This window comes from Talpa europaea (assembly GCF_964194135.1).
Source record: "Talpa europaea genome assembly, chromosome: 13".
Taxonomy (NCBI): domain Eukaryota; kingdom Metazoa; phylum Chordata; class Mammalia; order Eulipotyphla; family Talpidae; genus Talpa; species Talpa europaea.
The window spans coordinates 19,218,621-19,234,887 of NC_140080.1; positions in this window are offsets into that span (position 1 = coordinate 19,218,621).

Sequence of the window (16,267 nt, forward strand, 5' to 3'; positions counted from 1 at the left end):
CACTCTCCTCAGACACAGCAGAACCCTGTGACTACCACCCTCACCTGCTCTATCCTCCCAGCCACCTTTGCAACCAAATGGTGTGTATTTAACTTTGTTTTTTTCTTCCCCGATCAAAATGTGAGCTACCTGAGAGCAAAAAATTTACATTTTATTCAATACCACAGCCCATTACATTGATCAATGCCTGGCACATCATCTGTAACTCATGAAAAATTTTTGAGGAAATGAGTTTGATAATGTAAACTCTTGCTACAAAAAGGTAAAGAATGAGGACATTGAAGATCACAAATATAGCTTAAATAAATTGAATTGTTAACAAAGAACAGCTTCCAGTAGGATAATTCTACCTAATGGTTTTATAATTAATTATTCCATAATTGAGATTTAGTTTTCCCCTCATTTGATGTAATTAGTTTTACTAGCGTCTATTTTTCATGTCAAGCGAATAATGACTTCAAATAAGAAACGGCTTTGAGCTATAAGGAAATGAGGAGAAAAAGTCCAGATGATGCATGAAGTGAGAAAACAATAAGAAAAAAAGAAGGCAGCATTTCTTTTTACAGACTGTCCCTGAAAAATGTATCAATAAGCAAAAGGTTATCATGAGGTAGGTTTTCTAGAAGTTACAAAGGACAAGCATAAGCTTTGAGGGCTTGTTTTGTACTTTCAGAACTCACAACTGAAGTTTGGAATTTAAAGCAAATCATTTAACCATTAATAGTTTGACATTTTTATTCTATATTTTCATAACTTTTCTTGCTTTGTACTTCATTTTCTCAGCTCCCTAAGTTTACCCAATTGCAAGTATTTTGAAGTACATTCAACCTTTTGAATTGAAGTAGTTACCTTTAATAAGAAATCAGAATTTCAGCTTAAAGAGGAAACACAAAATCCTTGACTTAGTTATTAGACCCAGAAATGAATGGGCTAAAACGTGTTTTGAAACATAGTTTTTCCAAATGTGTTTTGGAAAACGATGGACATGTGTACTGGCGAGGAGAGGAATGCAGCCCTTGCAGGCTGTGTCTTGAACACCACTGAAATTTTAAATGGCAAGAATAACCAATCTGGGCCTAGGAAGATGCCAGAATTCACTAGCATCTTACATAAAAGGACTGTGACCACTTATCATTTAAAAATTTAGTGTCGGGTTCACTGTTGTTGGATGATTAGAGCAAACTCCTATGTTTCTTTTATTTATTTCTTTATAACTTTTTTTAGTGTATTGTAATATAGTTTTTTTTAACCTAACTTTCTTTAATTAATTTTTTACCTCATTGTTCATTTTTAAACAATAATTGCTCCCCGCCACCCCCTTAGGTGTATCCCCATAGAATTTCCTTCCCCAAGGCACCCATGCACCATCACCTCAGTCCCCAGTGCTCCTCCCTCCCGCCCTCTGATCCCTCTCCTTCCTCCCCTGCAGGATGTCTCTGGTTTATAATTGTCTGTTTTTGCATTGTTGTGTTTTGTGCTGTTATTATTTTTCACATTGATGTCTTATTTGGTTCCCCTGTATTCCTGCTATAAGTGAAACCATGTGATATTTTTCTTTTTCCTTCTGACTTTCCACTGAGCATAATCCCTTCTAGCTCCATCCATGTTGCTGCGAATGGCATGAATTTATCTTTTTTGATTGCTGAATAATATTCCATTGTGTATATGAACCACATCTTCTTGATCCAGTCATCTATTTTGGGGCATTTGGGTTGTTTCCAGGTTTTACCTATTGTAAACAGTGCTGCTATAAACATAGGGGTGCAGGTGCTCTTTGGAATTGATGTTTCTGTGTCCTTTGGGTAAATACCTAGGAGTGGAATTGCTGGATCCTATGGAAGCTCTATGTTTAGTAGGTCCAGAAATCTCCACACAGCTCTCCATAGTGGCTGGACCAGTTTGCACTCCCACCAGCAATGTAGGAGAGTTCCTTTTTCACCACATCCTCGCCAACATCTGTTGCTGCTTGTTTTTTGTTTTGTTTTTTGTTTTTGATATGTGCCATTCTTACTGGTGTAAGGTGGTATCTCAATGTGGTTTTGATTTACATTTCCCTGATGATAAGGGAGGTTGAACATTTTTTCATATGCATGTTGGCCTTTTGCATTTCCTCTTTGGAAAAATGTCTTTTATGTTCTTCTGCCCATTTCTTGACTGGATTATTTACTTTGTTTTTGTTGAGTCATGTGAGTTCTTTGTAGATCTTTGTGATCAGTCCTGTATCAGTTGAATGGAGTGCAAAGATTTTTTCCCAATCAGTGGGGTATCTCTTTGTTTTGGTGAACAGAACCTTTTCAGTTTGATGTAATCCCAGGTGTTTATCTTTTCCTTGACTTTCTTTGCTTTGGGTGATTAAGATCAGAAAGAAGACAAGGATGTCCTCTCTCACCACTGTACTTTATAACATTTTCAAAAATTGACCTAACGCTGAGATACAGCACAGTATACGAGTCACAGGAATAGGCTCAGACCTCTTTAGATACATATCACCACACCACACCCACCGCCTAGGCACCTATAGTCTTCCAGCATAGTCCACTGGTTCCCTCCACACTTTGCTCTGCACCCTCTTCTTCCCCCTCGATTGCCTCATTTCTACACTTACATGTCTAGGGTTTGTTACTGTCTTGGTCCTGTCTGACCCTTTGTTTTATTCCTCTATATTTCATACATCAGTGAAACCATCCAGTATATCTCTTTCTGCTCCTGACTTATTTCACTTAATGTTATCTGCTCTAGTTCCATCCATATTGTTGCAAATGTCAAGAGTTCATCTCTTTTTTTAATAACTGAGTAGTAATCCATTGTGTATATATGCCACATCTTAATCCACACATCTGCCCTTTACTTCAATTGATTCCAGAACTTGCTATTGTAAATAGTGCTGCCATGAACACAGAAATGCATGTATCCTTTCAAATTAGTGTTTTTGTATTCCTTGGATAGATACCTAGGAGTGGAGTTGCTGGATCATATGGTAGATCTATTTTTAATATTTTGAGAAACACCCTTTGTCTTTGCCATAGGAGCTGAGCCAGTATATTCCCACCAGCAGTATAAAAGGGTTCCTTTTCCTCCACACCCTCATCAACACTTGTATATATCTCTTTTATATAGATCATTGTCACTGGTGAGAGATGGTATCTCATTGTGCTTTTTATCTGCACTTCACTGATGATAAATGATGTTGCACATTTTTTTTCATGTACCTGCTGGCCATCTGTATGTCTTCTTTGGAGAAGTGTATATTTAGCTCTTCTGTCCATTTTTGATTGGGAAATCTCTTTGTTTTTTAATTATAATGCCTATTTAGCTCTTTCACAGAACCTAATGTTTCTTTTAAGCATACTACAGATGTCATTTAAGGACTGCATTCTCCCCCTTTCGTCGTGTGCTTCCTAAAATATATATAAAGTCAGGAAGAGTCCAGGACAGGCCGGTGCCTGTGGATCAGGCACCTGCGGATCAGGCACCTGCTTATTACACATACTTCCAGGACTGGAAGGACCAAAGGAAATATTTTATCTTGATTCTTTACTTGCTGCAGCTTGGAGAAAAGTTTTTCACCAAGTCTCACAGAGTGTGTTTGTGATAGATCCTTGCCTGAGACCTGGCTCCTGTGATTTCCATCCAGTGTAATTTCCACCCTCCATTTATAGTATTAACATGACTGTTTCTCATCACTGCTGGATAATAGCATGCCCAGCACCTGGAGTCAGGTTTATTTTTTTTTAATAGTTTTTTAATGATAATGGTACGAGTAGAGATAACAGGGACCAAAGAGAGAGAGAAAGAGGTGCAAATGGCTGCCATTCCCTGAAATTCTGCCTGACAACATTTTAGGAGTATGTTCAATCAGTACATGTGTTAAGTTTCTAAGGTGCAAAATGTCATAATTGGTGACAAAGGGGATACAAAGATGAATGTGATCCAACCCTACCCTCCAAGAAAGCATGTTCTCTCATTTTCTTCTTTGAGGTGTTCCAGTGATGCCCATACCCAAAGATCTTTCTGGAAATATTAGAGAGTCAGGGAAATCATGCTCCTTTGACTTTTGCACACCCAAAAGAATGGCTTACATTGTGTGGTTTGGCTAGTAGCATTTTTGTAGTTCTTTAGAATTAACTCAAAAGTGTGTTTCATTTATCCCATGATTTCCTCCAGGTGGTTTTATATTTTCTAAGTATATTTATTCACTAAATGAGGTTAAAAATAGGATTCCACTGTTAGCAATGAGGAAATAGATCTTGTCTCAAGTAGCCTATGATCTTTTCAGTGTCACAATAAAACTTTCTCTTTTCTTTTGTTCAAGTAGAATGCAATATGACCAATAAATTCAACTACATTCTGTCTCCTCTGCAAAACTTAGCTGCATACACTAATTGAGGGTTAGAACTGTAAAATTATTGGTGCTAATCTCCTCGATATCTTGGTCAGTGGATACTGAGATACACATCTTCCCTTTAGCCATTGAATAATAAGACTTTCACATTCTTTTCTAACCCTTTATTGGAGTTTGTATAAATAAAAACAGGGTTGAAATGACTTATTTGCTTTTTTTAAAATATGCCCATTTCATAGTATAAAACCAAAGTCAATTTTTAAAGCTCTTAGTAGCTATGTAAAAAGTAATAATTTTATTGACTACAAGGAATTTCAACTGTGGGGTCGTAAGAGATGCAAATGGTATGGGTATGATTATGGCCACAATGAAAGCAGTTTTCAATAGATTTTTTTCCCCAGTCACATTAATTATATTACCAAATAATTAGAACAGCGTTTGAGGCAAGCTTTCCAGGAATGATTCCAGATGTGAGTGAGCTAATTTTTATCATTAGAGATAATTCAATGTTTTCATGCATCAAAAGCAAATATATATATATATATATATATATATGTTCTTCAGTAGAAGCTGCAAGAAGCCAATGTTATTTAACTTTTTTCATTTACCCCAGAAATTATTTGAAAAGATAGGCTATGAATTCTTTGTCATCCATAATATATTACAGCTTTCTGAAAGGTCTGGTGAGAAATGCTTTTCAAAGCTTGCTGGGATGAAGTGGCGGTCATAACATCTTTTCCACAGGGAACATCTGTTTACCAGCTCTGCTTTCTCTGACTGTTTATATGAGTGCTTCAGAGAATGATTTCTGTCTCTTGATAGGCTTCTGTGCTTGAGGCCAGATAGCAAGGATAACAAGTGTGTGTGTGTGTGAGTGTGCGCGCACATGTGTTTGAGTGTAAGACCCTGCTAAAATCATGAGCATAGCTATGTAAGAATATGTTCTGTCTCTTCACATAAGTTGAAAGTCCCTTGGACTTTCACGTATGTGTAAATACCTTCAATTTGAAAAAAAAATTAACATTGATTTTCTTTTCTCTCCCTTCTAATAAAGTTCTGTCTAGAAATGTCTTACATTTTAATGTAAATGCATTTTTAGTAATGCGTTTGATATGGCACCTTGAAATAATGAGCATCATATTCATATAATTCTTATTTGTAGAATATTATGTAAAGATGAACTATTTTATGCCTTTTCATCTAAACTAGAACTGTGAGATTCTTTGCGGGAAAGATAAGTTGATCTGGGATTCATCCTGATTTTTCTCCTGATACCAATTTTGATTAATAAAGGTAGTGTTTCCCTACCGATTTCTCCCTTTTTCTCAGCCTTCAAACACCCAGCATTACCAAGGGTATTATGAGCAAGCCAAATGACATGTTGTTTTTGCCATTTAAATTAAAAGTGATTTGCAGTGCATAAATCATTGAATTTAAATGATTCAGATATTGATTATGGTCCCACCGTTCAGATTATGAGGGACATCCATGTATCTTTCTTTCAAAATATTTTAACAAATGGAGAAATTTGAAAAGGTTTTAATTTCCAAGTTTTTGTATGTTCCTTCAAGAAATATGAAATATGGAAGCAATTGTAAAGTGTCTCTCTTACTATTTGCTAGGATGCCTTTGTTCTTTAAAGGAAACAAGATAAACCTGGCTTTCACTTTCTGGAACATAATGGTCTAGGGGATGACTTTTAGCCATAACTTTGATGTTCCTGAGTAAGTATAAGCTAACAAGAGCCCTCATCACTCAGGCCCTACAATTCAGTACAAAGTGAACTATCTTAAAAGGAAAATATTCACTAATGAAATGACTAGTTATAAAAGCAAACTTCTAAAATGCATCATATTAATATTTCTATTGATTACTTTGGGGCTGACTTTAAAGTGCTTACAGTAATTTAAGACCCAAAATATAATGATAAAAATATAGTGTGCACACAATCTATATAAGTAAGCAACTGGTTGCAGGAATTCTTTAATTCAAAGAAATTGTTGTTGGAAAACTGCCTGCATCCCATATAAATCCATTGAGAAATGAGGATCCAGAAGAGTTAGAACAGTGAACAATTTAAGTTGAGAGAACAAAAATGAGTGAGGATCTAAGTCGATGTGTCATATAAGAGTATTTCAAAATCAAAGAATAAGAGAAACTCTTGGGAAAATTGATGATGTTTTTGATTTTTTTTTGCAATAATAGCTCTAATTTAGGCAGAATTGTTATAAATATGTCAGAAGATAAAGGTTATGTTCCCTATAATCAACCTTTGATACAGTTCTTGCTCTAATTCATAGCCACAATTTTAAAGCATTCTTTTTATGCCTTATGATATGAATTCTAATGAACTTATTTGATGACCTGACCTGGTGTTTTTCACTATTTCTGTGTAAAAGTGGGTTGGCCTTTTCCTGTGAACAGTTTTACTCTGGGTCCTCTCTGGTGGCAAAGGGTTTAAAGTCTCAGCACTATCAAGCTATTGCTAGCCACTATAGCACAAGTTCGATCCCCGGCCAGGGAGCTAATCCACATGGCGTAGCAGACCTCACCTGTCTCTCCCACTGCTCTCCTCAGCAGTGTTTTTGATCCATCTGGCTGTTCTGCTCCCCACTCCAGCTCTGCTGAATCCTCTTGCCCCCTGAACCTCTGGCCTACACCCCAGTTCTTGTATGCATAAATAAGTAAAATAAATCTTTAAAGAAAATTTTACTCTGATAACAAAATTCTGAAAAGCCACCACTCAGAATTATTCACCATTAATGAAGAAAAGGTCTCCACTGATGTCTCTATTTAAAACCCAAATGATTTATTTGTCTCTTTTCAGAATAGTGATTTAAGCTCAATGATTCTTAATTCTGGTCACTCTATATGACTTGAGGGGTCTTTTATTTTATTTATTTATTACTTTAATTATTTTTTTCTCCTAAAATAGACAAATGGATCACAAAGTTATGGTATATTTATACAGAGGAGTCTTTTTAAAATGTGGATGCCCAGGATCCAAGCCTATACAATTAAATCAGTATCTCTGAGGAGTGGAGCTTGAGATGACCTTTTCAAAAATTAGGGGTTTTTTTTGGGTTTTTTTTTTTTGACAAAAAGCTCCTCATGAGATTCTAGAGTGTAACAGTGGTACCATATCAGAAGGTCTGAGAACATCTACCAGTGAACTTCACAACCAAAGAAATGACTATACGTATGATTTGCCAGAGTAGCTACACAGTAATAGAATATACATTGTAAACTTCCCTTGTCTAAATCAAATTTGAAAAGTGATGGCGCTGAGTCTTTACTGACAAGAAAGGGAATACTCTTAAGATAAAGCGTTCTGTATTTTTGAGCTAGGTATTTCTTCAGTTTGTTTTTTCTACTGTTACTTTCTCTCTTTCAAGAAATCTTTACAGTATATTGCTGAGTTCCTGAGAGGTCGAGGACCTGGCACGCAGGACCTCTGCTGTCCCTTCCCACCACACTCCTAGTCTGGCTGCATAATGTGCTGTTTATTTCTCGAACCTGTGCTGCTTCATGGGACCATCTGCTTTTGATGGAGCTTTTCACTGCCAAGGCCAGACTACTCCTCTTTTTTTTTTTTTTTTAAGATTTATTTATTTATGCATACAAGCACCGGGGTGCAGGCCAGATATGCGGGAGGTGGTTGTGGTGGTGGTGAGAAGATTCACCAGAGACAGAGCGGGGAACAGAACAGGCAGACTGACTGAAATACACTGCTGAGGGGAGCAGCGGATGAGAGAGGAGAGGTCTGCTGCGCCATGTGGGTCACTTCCCTGGCTGGGATCAAACTCGTGCTGTAGTGGCTGCCAAAGGCTTCATAGTGCTGACACTTAACCCTGTGAGCCACCAGGGAGGGCTACCTCTCTATCTTTTACAGATTACACCACCCCTGACTTCCACTGTCCTTTGCTCCCCATCAGTTGAATGTTCTTTGGGAAGAACAGCTGCATTGTACTCTTTCCTGTCTGGATATCCTAATTGGCTCATCCCAGATAGACACTCCCTAAATTCTTATTGAACTAGGGCATAATAGTGGGGAGAATCTCAAAGTTTCACCCACCTATAATAAAAGTGTTCTCTGTGCAGTCATATTTTAAGAAGTACATTTTGTTGGTTATCCCCCATTTCTAGACTTGGGATAGGTTAAGCAGAACACTATGTGAATTCAGGGGTCCATCCCAGGTGCAAAGACTCGTAAGTAAATAAATTTGTTGATCTTTAGGTTTTAGAGGAAAGAAATATGAGATTTGTGTAAGTTTCTTTCTAGTATAGAAGATAATTTCTTCTTCTCAATTCAGTTTCCCAGAATTAGTTTCAACTAATGGAATTTTTTTAAATCTGGTGTGCCATGATTTTTTAATATTATATTACTTCAGCAGAAATTAAGATATTCTTCTTTAGTTGTATGCCTTCCCTTGTGCACAAAAGAGAATGTCTCACAAAGGGCTTTATGAGAATTAAAGAAGTTTTGCTTGCATCTTTGTTGATTACTAGGAAACTTATAAATTGCCTTTTTGTATTATAGCTCAGACTCTTACTCACCGCTCAATGATCATTGGCCAACCTAACAAGAATTTGGAGTCAACAAACATATTATTTTAGTGCCTTTATGTTTATATGGTCAGTGAAGCTGCAAGGTCACAGAACATCTATGATGGGGCAGGAGTTCTCAGCACCACCCTCAGGTGGCTTCCTGGCAAAGCCTGGCAGAAAGGTGGGTCCCAGATGGGGGCATGGAAGGAAAAGAAGGTTGAGGGGTGGTTCACAGAGAAGGGCAGAGAATATGTTGGGATGATACTAAGGGATTTTTGAGACTTAACAGAAGTCAGATCCCCAGACACCGTGTAATAGCTAGGAAAGGCAGTGTTTACTCTTGCTTACAGTCTCAAGTGCTGTTTGCTTTCTTTAATCCGAAAGAGCCTTGTTGGAAACATTAACTGTGTGTTTCAAGCATTAGATCTACTCTAACCCAGATCTTATTTTCTTTGTTCAACTTTTTTTTCGTTGATCCATCATATTTTGTGTTTTCTTGTTCTAAAAGTATTACCCTTTTCCATGCTTTCGTTACCTACCCTCACTTTTGTGATATCTCCCCTCCTCAGTTTATATCTTTTTGATTTCAGAAGAAAATTAAGGATGTGAACTGATTAAAGACATACTCTTTCTTCTGTAGTGGTTGTGTACTTAGCATAACCAGTAAGCAGCTTTCTTTTTTTTTGTTTTGTGTTTAATGTCATTTGGGCCCAGACAGGCCTGAACAAAGCAGCCTAATCAGCAGCATGCAGCACTGTCTGTGTTTGGGTCCAGCTATAATGCGATATTTGTGCTGACCTCATTGGGGAAGGCTGGCTGCTTAGCAAATTTGGCCAACCTTAGCCCGAACCGAGAGTTTGTAAACGGCTTGTCGGCTGCACACCAGAAGACCAGATGATGGCCTTGCTCAGGAGGGGTTTGTCCATAATGATGAAGGCTTGTTTCCCAAAAATCAAGTTCCTATGACCTCATCCCCAGAGTCTCTACGAGGCAGGCTGAGTCTGATCATCTAATGACTGTTGGAAGCAGCAGCTTAGAAGCCATGGACAAAGTGCAGTTTTCAAAATTTTGAAGGCTCTGTGTTCATTACTGATGTCTTCATAGACGTATTAAATTGGTACATGCGGTGTTTTCAGTGGAAGTCTCTTGGGATATTTTTGTCTCTGCTTCTATCATCAGATTTCACCCAAACCCACTGAGAAAAATGACTTCCTTGTGTACAAGGTCACATTGTCATCAAGGAAGATCATACCTCTGCTTGCATGCATATATCCAAGGTCCTTAGGAAATTTCCAGTGACTGTTATTAACGGTATGCTTTTATTAAGCCTTCTTTTTTTAAATGCCCATAGATTTAGTAGTTTCTATGAAATTATTGGGGTTTCTATTGGAATTTCATTAATATCTAAGTCATCATCTCTGATTACTGGGTTTTCTTCTTACTGAAGGACAAGTTGCAAATAGGGGATTCCCACTCTATTTTATTTGCAAGACCTGCTTTTATCATATTAGAAACTTTTCTTCAAGGTTGTACCTAGAGATGGCAAGAGTTCCCCGCTACAAAAGGTGTACACAGAAAACTTCTTAAAATGTTTTTTGCCTTTTTGAAATTTTAGATAGCTTCTTAAAAATAGATATTTGACATTGATGCACTGTGTTTTTAATATAAACAAAGCATACTATGATTTTGAAGTTAGATCTGACCTCCTGGGCCTCTTGAGTTCTAGTCTCATGAAGGTTGAAACCTGATTTATAATCTCTGTGTCTATAAACAAGGTATGAGATTTGTTAAACCTTTAGAAAATTAACCTCAGCTTTGATGGTAATGATTCTTGGTTTACTAGTTAATGTTCTTATTTATAAAATCAAAGATTATTTTTTTACCTTTTTTTATGATCTTCCTTGATAACAAAAGAAGTGCTTTTTTTTTTTTTTCACCTGACTATGTCTTTGGTTATTTAATGGGGTTTCTCATTATGAAAGAGCTAAGTTTCTCTTTAACTTTATTTATCATGTTTGATTATTTAAAAATATTTTCTTATGACTTTGATTAAATAAGGAATCAAGTGTTACCTTAATAAAGTGTCCACACTGGACACTTTTTAGACACATCTAAAATATTTTTGAATTTTGCCTTGCCCAAATCGGAGCTAACATACAGAAAAAAATAAAAATAAAAAGACATCTTTCACATCTAAAACTATTTCTGGGATTTCCCGGTCACTGAAAATATCAGAGATTTGGACTTTTCATCTTTCATAAAAAGAAGTGCTAGAAACAATTGGTTTTGTTTAATATGTTACTATTGTAAAAGTTCCTAGGAAGAGTTGTTTAATAAGTACAGACTTTCAGCCTTCCCTTTGTTATAACTGTTTAGAAAAATTAATAGAAATATCTCAGAAATTGTGTGCTCTATGGGGAATACTTAGCTATTTGACAACTCTCCCCTTTCTATAATAATTTAATAGATTTTGTTTTTATAGAAATTTTAGATTCACAGCAAAATTGAGAGGAAGATAAAGAAGTTTCCCACATATCCGCAGCCCCACACATGCATACATTCCCCATTATCACACTTTCCACCCCGAGTGGTACATTTGCTCCAACTGCTGAGCTTACATTTGCTCATCATCGTCACCCAGAGTCCATAGTGTACCTAGGGTTTACGAATGGTGATGTGATGGTTTGTGGGTTTGGATGAATGATGTGCATCTTCCATCACAGTATCAGACAGAGCAGTGTCACTGCCCTTTAAAACCTCTCTATTCTTCCTAGTCCTTCTGCCCCTTGGAGAGCTTTTTCTTGCCCACAATGAATGTTGTGGAAAAAATCATTTTAATGCTCATGATTACAAACCAATAAATAATAAGTAATTGTGCAAATGACAGAACATAGGAAGACAACTAGTTTCATTATAAAAAGGTTAATCAGTCCATTCCTTTAAGTAATACTTGTGTTATCTTCATGCAGATGAGTTATAGGCCATCACCTTGCTTTATAGCTGCAGTTGTGGTTGTTCATAATAGGCACACCGTGACATAAACTGAACTATTAATACGATTGTTGGCTGTAGGTTTATCTAGAACATTTCTAGAATCAACACATGCTGGTAGTTAATCATCACCAGTGGATACAGAATGCCATCTAGACAATAAATTATATATATAGATAATACAGTACACAATGAAGTGTAATATATAGCAAAAATCCTTTGTTACACATATAGGCAAAGATGATGTTGCCAAGGCACTATCTATTTAAGGGTTTGTTTAATGACTGACAAATTACATTGCCTTTGATGTTCCTACAAGTATTTTTGCATGTATTTGGGATTAGTAACTAGCATCAGTGGAATTTCAGAAATGGAAAGAATCACACGCAACAGTATGTATGCTATATTATGTTGCACAAAAGAAGCTATGCACTAGAGGTTATGCTTTATGATTTCATAATTTATAAGAAGTTAATGAGACTGACCAATGTGTTGGAATTCAGGGTAGTGGTTACTAGGTTTGAGGAGAAGTCAGTGAGTGACTAAAATAGGCTTGAGTTTGTGAAAATTCATCAAGCTTTCCAAATAGCATTTGAGTACTTTTCAACCAAAGCCTAGCTAGAGTAATTGTAACGGTGACAAGATACTTGGTGAACCTGAAGCTATTGTGGTTACAGCAGGAATAGTGTGGAAACCCTGAAATGGAGCTGGGGGGAGAGGGAGCCAGTGAGCAAACCACTGGTACAACCCAACCACTTCTGAGGAATGGAGGATGCCTGGAGACTGCGGTGCCCACGTTACACAGCTACTTGATGACAGTTTATTAATAGGTTTGCAAACATGTACAGGGAGAGTGTGCATAAGTGCACGAACGCACTCACAGACCAAGTCCCAGATGTGGGCAAGATGCAGGGATATAGTTGGGAGTCAGACTGGCTCAACCAGCCCTTTTGCTCACAGCATTTGAAACTCAGGTTTTCCTGCTCAGTCATTTATAGGACCTGCCCCACCCCCACTAGAAGGGGTTCCACACCTCCTGATACACATTCATCATCCAATTTTCAGAGAACTGCATATTTCATTTCACGAAGATGCAGCATGAACTTCCCGTCCCACTTTTACTTATTGAGCATTTCTCTGTGCTCAAGAAAGAATGTTTTCAGAATTGAGCACCATTTCATGTTCCTTACCAGACACAAGTCATCCAGAGGTTGTGATGAGAGCCTGGAGAATTGTCCCCTGGTCCTCTTCTGGACTTGCCGACTGGGGTCCCCTTCAGTTGGATTCCAGGAGGCACATTCACATCATTTGGCTCCCAGGCTTGTCATTTGATCAGGCGCTCATCTGCATGTCAATGAGCCTTAAAGCCCATGGAAAGAATTAACTGGTCTGGGATGTTTATGCAACTTTTCAGCAAAGGCAATTGAGAGGCACATTGCCCACTGAGCTGATTGTCTTGGAGCAGATACGCAGTGAAGTCATCATGTTAATATTGTGTGACTCGGGTTATATGATATTTTCAATGATCAGCCTAGTAGGAGTTTCAACATGAGCAAAAACACAAAGTAATCAAAAACAGTCAATGAAACATCATTTTTAAACAGATCGACTGGCCTTTTATTTATTTTTATGCTTTTTTTTTTTTAAGATTAAAGCATAGGACAAGTTCAGGATTCCTTCGGCATTTATGAAGCATGTTTTTTTCTCTTGCGTTTTTAGACCAACAACATTAATTTCCAGTTGTGTTTCTTTTCCTTTAGGACTAATTAAAGAAAATATGTTTGTTTTTCTAGGCATTACTCCTAAATCTGCAAGTGCCAGGATATAAAATCAGGTTTTATGTTCCAAAAGAATGTTTAGGTTTTGAGATCATATAATCTGTAGTAGAATAAAAGTTCACATGTAAGGAGGTGCATAAATTCTTTGTTCAAGTTTAACCTCATCCCATAGATATTTCTTGAGAGGTGAGCAAATTCCATGCCAAACTGTCCCTGTGACTTCTCCATAGGTTTTATTAATAAACACACAACAAATTCCACCTGGTTATACCTCTGAAATATAGTTAAAATTATAAACACATGTATTATACACACATGTTGCAAGGGGGTTATATACTATTTTTTTTTTTTTTAAATGAACTTTTCTTTTTTTTTTTTTTTTTTTAATTTTTTTTTGAGGCATGTTTTATTTATTTATTTGTTTGTTTGTTTTTGTTTATACATGCACTGGGTACAGTCAGAAGCACGGGAGGGTGAGAGAATTCACCAGAGCCAGAGCGGGGAGCAGAGCAGGCAGAAGGACCAAAGTACACTGCTGAGGGGAGCAGCGGGTGGCAGGAGAGGTCTGCGCACCATGCGGGACCCTCCTCAGTGGACGGGGAGCAGCCGGGGAACGAACCGGCGCCGCAGAGGCCGCGGGCAGCTTCTAAACCCAGCGCTCAACCGCTGCGCCACCGGGGAGGCCCAAGGGGGTTATATACTATTAACCCCCCCGCAACATATGTGTATAATACCCCACAACATGTGTATATTTTCTTTTGTTTGCATTAATGTCCTTTATTGACAGGGTGGCTTCCCCCCAAAAATCTTATGAGAGAACTTGATTGGCAGATTCTTTTAAACTGAAAGATAGTAATGTGAGGTCCTTCCTGGTGATCATTCTGAACAACACTGAAGCAACCCTGTGCCAGGAGGGGTGTGCAGTGAATCCCCATCCTATAAAGTATTTTGGTTCTAAACTCAGTGCATAAGGCAAAAAAAATTATGACTAGTCAAAATGACCCTTGAATGCCCGTTAAATTACCCATAAAATCCACCTTCCTATAAACCCAGCACAGCCAGTTTTTCCTCCGGCATTGCAAGCAGGGCTTTCTCTTTGAGAGTCAAATGAGGTAGGACCTCATTACAGGAAAACGTAACCCCAGAAGACCCCCTTATGCTAAAATCCCTGTGCCATGAAACAAATGGGAACCAAACCAGTGAACGGACAGACGTTTCCTGTCTCGAGCCCCACGTCCATTATCAGGATGTCCTCGAGGGGTACAGGGAATGGAATTTCCCCACACCATGTCAATTGGTTTCCTTTCTTCTTCCCTCATTCTGCAGAGTTGAATTTAGGTTGAATGTAGTGACAGCTCCCTGTGTGGGAAGCCCCCATCTGCTTCCCTGTATATAACACACCAGGGACAGGCAGTGGAAATACATGGTCAGCTCCAGGGTTAGACACTTGAAAACAATGCTTGTGATGAGGGATTTAAGTGGTGTGTACCCCAACTCTCCTCCTAGAGAGGATTCTAGCTGGTTTAGAATAACCAGTTTTGAAGGTGGGTGGCCTTTATGCATGCTCAAATATATGTAGGTTGTGCTTAAGACTCTATGAAGTGTATTTTGGCAAGAACAGCTTCATTTTAATAAGGTCATTATGTGGTTTATAAGCCTAATGTTAAAGAAGTTCTTTTTGATTAGACTGAAGTAATTGGGACATTTTTACTTAAAATTTTACACACACACACACATACGTTTCCTAACATATATTTTTTGAAAGGTTGATTTATTTATGCATACAAGAGCTGGGGTATAGGCCAGAGGTGTGGGGGTGAGAGGATTCACCAGAGACAGAGTGGGGAACAGAACAGGCGGATCTACTGAAATACACTGCTGAGGGGAGCAGCGGGCGAGGCAGGAGAGGTCTGCTGTGCCATGTGGGTAGCTCCCTGGTAGGGGATCGAATTCATGCTGCAGTGGCTGTGGACAGCTTCATAGGTTGTGTTTTAACCCCTTGCACCACCAGGGGGACCAGCCCTCCTAACATATTGATAATGTCTTTTCCGGTTTGACAACATGTAAGAACTGGAGCACTTTTTTCTCTTGCTGGTCAAGGATTCAAAGTGAATCTGTCCCTAGAGTTCAGGGATGTTGGGATAAGCTCTCTAACTTTGTTTTTTGTGTTTGTTTATAAGAGTTATTTATTTATGCATATAAGTACTGGGGTACAGGCCAGAGGTGTGGGGTGGGTGAGAGGATTCACCAGAGACTGAGCAGGGATCAGAACAGGCAGACTGACTGAAATACACTGCTGAGGGGAGCAGTGGGTGAGATAGGAGAGGTCTGCTGCACCATGTGGGTTTCTCCCTTGCTGGCCGGGGGGATCGAACTTGTGCTGCAGTGGCTGCGGACAGCTTCATAGGTTGCGTCCTAACCCCTTGCGCCACCAGGGAGGCCCTATGCTTTCTAACTTTGGAACCGCCCTCCACATCGCTCCCCTTGCTTCCTCATGTGCACATGAGTAAGTGCTTTCTCTATCACCGCATATCATCCATCACCACAGCTCTTCTCTTGGCTCTTCCCCCCATAGCACACCGGAGTCTGGCGCTGGTGTTCCCCTAGG